Genomic DNA, 10,502 nt, shown 5'->3' on the forward strand with positions numbered 1-10,502 from the left:
CGCCTCTGAGCCCATTCCGACATGGTGGGCGCCAAACATGGGCGGCAAAACACATTTGATTCAAGCTCGTCTGAAAGACCTCTGTTTCTCCCTCCATCTCCCCATTCATACACGGTGGGCGGCAAAACAAACTCGACTCGGCCGAAATTGACGTAGGCAAATATTTTCAATAGGGGCAGGTTTGTAACTTCACTCAGATGTGACACAACCGCCCTACCTGTCTGCCCCGTTCATACACCGTGGGTGCCAACCATGGGTGCCAACCACCCTCTCCTCGCCCGAAATCGCTCTAGGCAAATATTGGCGAGATGCGAGATTACCGTCCTATCCCCAACCGACGAGACGTCCAAATTTTAAATGGGGGCTAAGTTCGTAAGTTTCCCATATTTCAGACAGGCGCATCCCAAAAACATGGTTTCCCATACCTCTCCCTCCATTTTCCCATTCATACACCGCTCGTGCTAGAACTGTTGGGGAACATTGCAGAAAATAAAAAATTTCTACGCTTCACCAAGATCAATCTATGGAGTTCATCTAGCAACGAGAGAGAGGAGTGCATCTACATACCCTTGTAGATCGTGAGCGGAAGCGTTCAAGAGAACGGGGTTGAGGGAGTCGTACTCGTCGTGATCCAAATCACCGATGATCCTAGTGCTGAACGGACAGCATCTCTGCGTTCAACACACGTACGGTTGGGAAGACGTCTCCTCCTTCTTGATCTAGCAAGGGGGAAGGAGAGGTTGATGGAGATCCAGCAGCACGACGGCGTGGTGGTGGATGCAGCAACAATCTTGGCAGGGCTTCGCCAAGCTCTACGAGAGGGAGAGGTGTTGCAGAGGGAGAGGGAGGCGCCAGGAGCATGGGTGCGCAGCCCTCCCTCCCCCCTCTTTATATAGGGCCCCTAGGGGGGGCGCCGGCCCTAGGAGATCCAATCTCCAAGGGGGTGGCGGCCAAGGGGGTGGCTTGCTCCCCAAGCCAAGTGGAGGCGCCCCCACCCCTAGGGTTTCCAACCCTAGGCGCAGGGGGGGCAAGGGGGGGGGGGGCGCACCAGCCCACCAGGGGCTGGTTCCCTCCCCACTTCAGCCCATGGGGCCCTCCGGGATAGGTGCCCCCACCCGATGGACCCCTGGGACACTTCCGGTGGTCCCGGTACAATACCGGTGACCCCCGAAACTTTCCCGATGGCTGAAACTGGACTTCCTATATATAATTCTTCACCTACGGACCATTTCGGAACTCCTCGTGATGTCCGGGATCTCATCCGGGACTCCGAACAACTTTCGGGTTACTGCATACTAATATCTCTACAACCCTAGCGTCACCGAACCTTAAGTGTGTAGACCCTACGGGTTCGGGAGACACACAGACATGGCCGAGACGACTCTCCAGTCAATAACCAACAGTGGGATCTGGATACCCATGTTGGCTCCCACATGCTCCTCGATGATCTCATCGGATGAACCACGATGTCGAGGATTCAAGTAACCCAGTATACAATTCCCTTTGTCAATCGGTACGTTGCTTGCCCGAGATTCGATCGTCGGTATCCCAATACCTCGTTCAATCTCGTTACCGGCAAGTCACTTTACTCGTACCGTAATGCATGATCCCGTGACCAAACACTTTGTCACTTTGAGCTCATTATGATGATGCATTACCGAGTGGGCCTAGAGATACCTCTCCGTCATACGGAGTGACAAATCCCAGTCTCGATCCGTGTCAACCCAATAGACACTTTCGGGGATACCCGTAGTATACCTTTATAGTCACCCAGTTACGTTGTGACGTTTGGTACACCCAAAGCACTCCTACGGTATCCGGGAGTTACACGATCTCATGGTCTAAGGAAAATATACTTGACAATGGAAAAGCTCTAGCAAACGAACTACACGATCTTGTGCTATGCTTAGGATTGGGTCTTGTCCATCACATCATTCTCCTAATGATATGATCCCGTTATCAACGACATCCAATGTCCATAGTCAGGAAACCATGACTATCAGTTGATCAACGAGATAGTCAACTAGAGGCTCACTAGGGACATGTTGTGGTCTATTTATTCACACATGTATTATGATTTCCGGATAACACAATTATAGCATGAATAATAGACAATTATCATGAACAAGGAAATATAATAATAATCATTTTATTATTGCCTCTAGGGCATATTTCCAACAAGAACACCATCCCCACACCAGCCTCCGTCCGCCACCCCATCCATCGCCGCCGTCCTCCACCCCATCCATCGCCGCCGTCCTCCACCACATCCATCGCCACTGTCCTCCACCATGCTGGAGCGCCTACCAAGACCGCATCGTCCACTGCTAGAGATGGATGTTTCTCATCCACGGCGACGGACCAAGAGCCTTACATCGCGTCCTCTCGCTTCATCGGTGTTGTCGTCCTCTTTGACGGGGCCGCTCACACGACCTTCTCTTCCACCGCAATGGGACTTATCCCCTGATGCACCCATCTACCGTCACAGATCTGCTTCAACACCACCAACAGCCATCGCACCCCCGATGCCTACACGGCGCCGCAAGAGAGGTGGTACTTCATATCTCCTCAACTTTTTGATCTCAACCAGAAAATAGATCTTAACTTGGTTAGTCTACTTTCTTTTCAGCTCTTAGAATTTAGTTCTTAGTTTGAAGCAAACAATGGATGCTAAATATCATTTCTCTGGTTTGCAGCTTCAAATCTGCCATGGCACAGTCATAATACGGTTTAAATGATCATGCTTAGGGTTTAATTGATCATGTTGGTTCCATGGTGGTTTCTTTAATAGAAATCGGAGGGGAAACCCTCTTTTGCTAAAAAAATATGCTTAGAGTTTCCCCCTTTTATGATCACTATACGATCAGAATACGTGCTTCGCGTCATAATAGCACTGCTCCACCCATCAAGCTAAACAAGCTTAGTTGTTCAAATACGAATTCGATATTATTAAAACAGAGTCGTCTAATTGGTCAGCTAAATGTTCCTAAATTAGTTTTGAAAATGCATGTTCGCCACTCGGGTGTGTATCTCTACAGGGTGCCCACGGTGGGCTGATCCACCCTGGGATTTTGGGTCGTCCTAGGCCCTGATTCCCCTCTATTCTGTTGTGCGCTTCCGATCTCTACTCGCCCCCAGCCGCCTGCCTCACCGGTGACTTGTCGTCCCCGGATGGCATGACTCTAGGAGGAGATGCCGGACTAATAGGAGGTCAGGAGCCGCTCGCCCAACAGCGTCACCACTGCCCGGGTGCGCCGCCGTGCCTACCTTCCCAGTCCGTTCAGGGCTCAGGCATGCAACACCCACTAAGCCAACCCGATTTATCCTGAGATATGTCCTCAACACTCAGCAGCCACTCCTCATCGCCCATTTTCTAATTGATTCATTACTTATTAGGCAGGACTCTCATTAGGGTTTGTTGTGTGCTCAGTGCTACCTACACTTAATGGTTCAGATGTATTTCGGTAATCTTTAGTACCTGTAAAGTTCACAGGGTTTTCAAAATTCCGGCCCTCGGAACAGATAATAGTCATTTTGGATTGTTGGTCGTAGTGACATTGACCCAGATTACTACTGCAAGCCAGGTTTGTTGACAATTTTACTTGTCTTTCTCTTATTCGATATAATATCCAATTATTCACATCGATTAGTTGCAAACAATAAGTGCTAGACAAACTTCTTGATTCAGATTTTGGACGGTCTCTTACTGCAGTTACAATTCTGCCTACTTGTCCTAGTAAGCTCACAAGTAAATGATTGATTCACTACATCTATGCTTGCCTTGTCATATTTGTTGTCAATATTCTTTTAGGGTGGACCACCCTGTTTATAAATACTAGAACCGTAGACACGAGTGAATAGTATTTCTCTATGTGATCTCTTCCATCATGTGTGGGCAATGAACACTGCATTGTATAGAAAGAAAGTGTCATTTTTAGCTTTTATATAGGCTTCGATCTTTTACATGGAATACAATCTGCCTACTTGCTTTGTGTCGCACTACCAACACTCCACCCTTGAAGCTAAACATTATGCCACTCATAATTCCGTAGTTTATTTGTTCAAATACGAATTTTATATGAGTCTAATGTTCCTACTTCAGTTTTAAAATGTGTGTCTACCTGTTATAGAGACATAAGGGGTTTGTATTTTTGTGTGTGGTCTGGTCAACACGGTTGGGGGTGAACTTTGCATATGCAAGGGGTTTATAGGGAGACACTCTTCAAGTTGAATCTGCAATGCATTCCATAGATAATCTGACTACTTTTTATGTTTTCATGAATCTCAGATTCTGAACAGCATCATAATGATTATGAGCTTGTGCGCCTGAAAAGAATAAAGCAGAACAATGCCATGGCTGTCAAACTTGACATTAAGGGACAGAAATCAAGTCTGGATGCAATGCAATGAAAACGCTCTCCACCTACAGATTCATGCTCAGAATATGATCCTAACAGTGATTCTGAGCTAGAGGGAGACCTAAGTCAATGTAGCTCCCTAGTGGAGGAGTCAGAGAAAGATGCCCTATCTTATTCACCCATCAAGGTGCTTGCTCTAATTTTCCAAGGTTATATTGGTCGCAAATATCTTGCAACTGATGCTTTGCATTGCTTCTACTTTGTTGAACTGCCATTAGCTTAGTTTACACATCGTGTATGTGAATACGCCCTGCCTATCCATTTTCAGTACATATTCCATCTGTCATCATACCATATTTATCCATTCAAATGCTGTTCTTGTGTATCAGACGTTCAAAAGGAGGAGGGCGATTGCTGATCGTGGAGGAGCACAAGCAAAGTATTTGGAAAAGGTAGTGGCACCTGATAAATCAAATAGCCCATTAGGTGTAGTTGCAATATCACCTGACCCACAAAACACCCCAACTCTAGCAGACTCTATCCCTACTACACTGGTCATTTCTGATGCCCCAACTCAGTAGACCCCAACTGCAGCAAGCAGTATGATTATGCCAGTTGACATAGCACCAGCTCTACGATGCAAAACCCCCATTCCAACAAAGAGTACACCAAATCCAGTTGCCAAATCCCTTTTTGAACCAGAGAGAGCCCCAATTGCAGCAAATAGGACCCCTGTTTCATTTCTTCCCAGTTTAGAAGATGAAGCTTATATTGTTGTCAGGAACTTTGTGCACTCTTTCCTTCATGGAAAGATTATACCACATACATAGAACAATTTCCAGTCTTCCTCCGCAACTTACGCGTAAGTAATGTACTAATGTTATTCATGGTCATTGCTGCATATGTTTTTGCTGACAGAAGACACAAGATTTCATTCTTTTAAATAGGCGAGGAGCAAACCGGACTGTGAAGACGAGCAAGGGTTGGTTGCGCTTTTCAAGCACTCGTTGATGAAGTATCGTTGCTACCTGAGGCAAGTGCACTTTGATGGTAAGCCTCTAAAGAAATTTTTGTAAAGTCTCCGGTGCTACATTTATCCGACGGTAACTGGAATAATCTTGTTACACATTGGTCTCGGCTGTAGCTTAAGGTACTGTCTATGATATCACATCACAATTTGAACTACATTTCTGCATTTGCCTTAATGTCTCACTTGTACGAAAATTGTTAGCAGAAGAACATTCATTCTCAAGGGACCACATAATCTCGCAACTATATTGCACACTGCATTGCTCTTGTGAGTACCTCTTGCCCTGTATGACCATACTTACTTTCATAGCTGTTTGATTATGTAGCATCACTGCACATGTTAGCCTCGTTATCGTCCATTTGGTGGACATTATAAGATCCGTATGGACTCTTACATAAATTTAGAATCAACCCAATACTTTTGAAGAGGTTTAGCTCTACAGTCCTCTTGTAAGGACTGAACATCGTCTATCACTATACTTACATTAACAGCTACTCCCTCCGTCCCATAATATAAGAACGTTTTGTATAGTACACCAGTGTTCAAAACACTCTTGTATTATGGGAAGAGGGATTGGTTCATTGTGTAGCATTCTGCATCTTATCTCCCTCGCCCATCATTTAATAAAAAAGATCAGATCTATATTTAATCTTACCAACAAGTAGAATACACAGACAATGCCAGTGAAGAAGTGTAGCCCATTGCTTTTGTCAGTACATTTTGTCCTGTAACGCTTGTACTTCCAGGGATTGGTAGTTGATTACGTAGCATCAATCTGCATCTTATCTTCATTATCATCTATCCCTTCTAGTATTATCATATCTATATTACTCTCTACAAAATATAGAGTACAGACAATGCTTATGAAGAAGATTCTGTGCTAAAATTCTTGAGTTATCCTTCCCTTGACATGCAGAAGGGCATTATAAAGCCGGTGTTAACTGTTAATGTAAGTCAGTCCTTCTAAAGCCTTTATCCTCAACTGTTGTTTAATTTGTTCATACTCCATATCATTTACTGCTGTTTAGTTTGTTGTTTCTACCAAAATTCATGTTCGCAAGAACTGTAAGTTCTAAGTTTTACTTGTAAAACCAAATTCCTTATTCATACCATGCACATTACTCAATACTCCCTATATGTATGCTTGTTTTTGTGGATCTATAATCCAATGTGTGGTGAAGCAGCCCACGTTTGCACCTTGTCATCTCCCGTTTTATCTTACTGATGTGGCTGATGAATTAACAACATGCCATGCACATTAACCAAAATAGATACAATGATTTTCTTTGCCCTTCATCTATGCTTGTCATGTTGACATGGTAATCCATTAGTGTGGTGAAGCTCCCTGCATTATGAACAATGCCAAATTATGCTATTGATATTTTGAACTTACTCTTTATTTTCTAATTTGAAATTGGATGTAATTGACAGCACAATTATCATCTTTGTTTATACACGTGCAAAACCTGTCATCTCTCTGCTTTGTTTCAGGTGATATGCCTGATGGCATGCACAAGTCTGCTGAAGGCTGTGAGACGAACCCAACATATATTGTAGTGTAGGACCTTGAGAAGAGGTGTCTAGAGGGGGGGTGATTAGACACTAAGTACCAACGTTGCAGTTTTTAGCAAATTTAAGTTTAAGTGGAGTTTAGGCACAAGTTTAACATTCACAACATATAGCAAGCAAGCATGCAAAGAGTATATGAGCAGCAGAAAGTAAAGCATGCAACTTGCAAGAATGTAAAGGGAAGGGTTTTGGAGGATTCAAACGCAATTGGAGACACGGATGTTTTTGGCGTGGTTCCGATAGGTGGTGCTATCGTACATCCACGTTGATGGAGACTTCAACCCACGAAGGGTAACGGTTGCGCGAGTCCACGGAGGGCTCCACCCAAGAAGGGTCCACGAAGAAGCAACCTTGTCTATCCCACCATGGTCGTCACCCACGAAGGACTTGCCTCACTAGCGGTAGATCTTCACGAAGTAGGCGATCTCCTTGCCCTTACAAACTCCTTGGTTCAACTCCACAATCTTTGTTGGAGCTTCCCAAGTGACACCTAGCCAATCTAGGAGACACCACTCTCCAAGAAGTAACAAATGGTGCGTTGATGATGAACTCCTTGCTCTTGTGCTTCAAATGATAGTCTCCCCAACACTCAACTCTCTCTCATGGGATTTGGATCTGGTGGAAAGAAGATTTGAGTGGAAAGCAACTTGGGGAAGGCTAGAGATCAAGATTCATATGGTAGGAATGGAATATCTTGGCCTCAACACATGAGTAGGTAGTTCTCTCTCAAAACTGGTAAGTTGGAAGTGTAGGTTTGTTCTGATGGCTCTCTCCACGAATGAAGAGGTGGTGGAGGGGTATATATAGCCTCCACACAAAATCTAACCGTTACACACAATTTACCAATCTCGATGGGACCGAATCAACAAACTCGGTCACACCGATTTAGTAAATCTAGTGACCGTTAGGATTTTCGATGGGACCGAAATGCAACTCGGTAGGTCCGATATGGTTAGGGTTAGGGCATAACGTAATCTCGGTGAGACTGATTACAGAAACTCGGTGAGACCAATTTTGGTAATTAGCTAACCAGAGAGTTGGTCAGGCAAACTCGATGGGACCGATTACTCAACCTTGGTGGGACCGATTTTGGTAATAAGTTAACCAGAGAGTTTGCATTGTAATCTCGGTAGGACCGATTGCTCAAACTCGATAGGACCGATTTTGGTAATGGACATACACAGAGAGATTACAATCCCATCTCGGTGAGACCGAGATCCCTATCGGTGAGACCGATTTGCCTAGGGTTTGTGGTAGTGGCTATGACATCTGAACTCGGTGGCGCCGAATAGAAAGAATTGGTGTGACCGATTTTGGCTTTAGGTTTAGGTCAAATGAGGATGTGAGAAAGTAGTTGAGGGTTTTGGAGCATATCACTAAGCACATGAAGCAAGAGGCTCATTAAGCAACACCTCATCCCTCCTTGATAGTATTGGCTTTTCCTATAGACTCAATGTGATCTTGGATCACTGAAATATAAAATGAAGAATCTTGAGCTTGAAGCTTTAGCCAATCCCTTGTCCTTAGCATCTTGAAGGAGTTCCACATCCTTTAGTCTATGCCACTTCATTGTTGAACTTGTCTGAAATATACTAGATAAAAGTGTTAGTCCAACAAGAGATATGTTGACATTAATTACCAAAACCACCTAGGGAGCACTTGTGCTTTCAATCTCCCCCTTTTTGGTAATTGATGACAACATACATAAAAGCTTTAGATAAGGATATAAAGAATAGCAAGTAAAGCTTTGGAAATACATGTAACAAGCATAGGCTCCCCCTACATGTATGCAATCATGTGAAATATAGAATATAGAAGCATGTGAGAGCATAACCATGGTAGAGTAAGCAATGAGTTACATGTATCTTGGCCATATGCATCAGAGCAAAGAATATTAAAGAAAATACCTTCATGCTCATGAGTCCTTCTTGCAAACAGTATGTACATCAGCAAGAATTCCTCATACACATGATTATGATGCATATACTTACCTTGTAGTCTTGAGTTGGCTTAGGATGGAATGAACCTGCACAAACAAGGTTAGATAACACAGGTACATCCACTAACCAGGGCAAACAAAAGAAACCACAAGAATACCAAGACTGGGATGACATGTAGAGAGTGAGTACAAAGTACCACATTGGATTAGACATGTCCCCGAGTAAAGATATGCAGTGAATTTAAATGATTTCTTTCCCTTAGATGTCTTGCTCCCCCTGAATCTAGCATGGGATACTGGGAGAAGATAGGGAACAGAAAATCAGAGCTGAAAGAATATGAATGAACAGAGCTAGTGCAAACTAATGCAAATAAGCACATATGAACATGTCTTTCCCCCAAAAAGACATGTGGCATCTCTCCTCTTGAACACCAAGTATCTGGGATCCTTGAGAAATACTTTCTACTTGAGTATTTTCTCCCCCTGGAGATCTCTCTCTCCCCCCGTGGAAGTGATATTCTCTGATGTGATCTCTCTCTAAATGATAAGCTTTGATGTGATCTCTCTCTCCCCCTTTGACATCAATTTCCAAGAAGGGCTTCTGGAATTTGTCGTGAATGGGTTTGATCCTTGAGTCACAGCACAAAGCATTTATGAAAATGTGATGCTTGTAGAGGACAAGATTCATTGAGTGGAGCTGGAACAGACGAAACATAGAATAAGTGGCAAACTATTTTTCCTGTGGTTAAATCGGTGGCACCAAGTTGTATGCTTCGGTTGTACCAAAAGAATTCGGTTGGACCGAGAATAACTAATCGGTGAAACCGAGTTCATCGCAGAGAAAACACTTGTCACCTCAACTCACTAGACTAATAGGATCTCACAAAGATTTGCAAGGAATTAACTAAATGATATGCAATGAATTGGATTCATAAAATGCAGAGCAAAGAAAAACAAAAGAAAGAAAGAAATCTAGATGAAGTTTTTTTTGAAAAAGGGGAAACAAATATGCATGAGACAAATGCAAAAACACAGAAAAGAACACAAGAGAATTTCATCTAGAGATGGTCGGCGACAAAGTCACCTATGTTAGAGTATATTGACTTAGGAGTCAAGTGAGATCACTTGATCATAGGTCATACTCATCGTTTAAGCTCAAAATGGGGTTACCATTTTTTGTTCAAGCATCTTGATGTATTCACATCTTGTCGAGTTGCTTTAGCTCATGTCTTGGAGTAAAGCTTCTCTAAGATGGAATAACATACCTTGGTTGATGGTGTTGATCATGTAGTTGAACTTGTGTGGATTGCTCAAGGTTGATGTAGCTCATCAAGAGTTGGGAGCACCACTTGGAATTTGAGTCTATCTACCTACATGGGTTAGTTCTTGCAAGGAAGAGCACTTGTGTATCCAAAAATGACAATCATGAAGCTCAACATAGAATTTGTCATAGGATATGTTTGAATGGTTCGTGCTTCCTTGTCCTCAACCACCTTTGTGTAGAGACTTGGTGATGTAGAGATTGCTCAAGATGTGAGTAGGTTACAATCTCATGGAATTTGATTCAACCAAGTACCTACATGGGTTAGATATCATGCAAGATGCA

The sequence above is a fragment of the Triticum aestivum genome, chromosome 7B (assembly GCF_018294505.1).
Source record: "Triticum aestivum cultivar Chinese Spring chromosome 7B, IWGSC CS RefSeq v2.1, whole genome shotgun sequence".
In the NCBI taxonomy this organism is placed as follows: Eukaryota; Viridiplantae; Streptophyta; class Magnoliopsida; order Poales; family Poaceae; genus Triticum; species Triticum aestivum.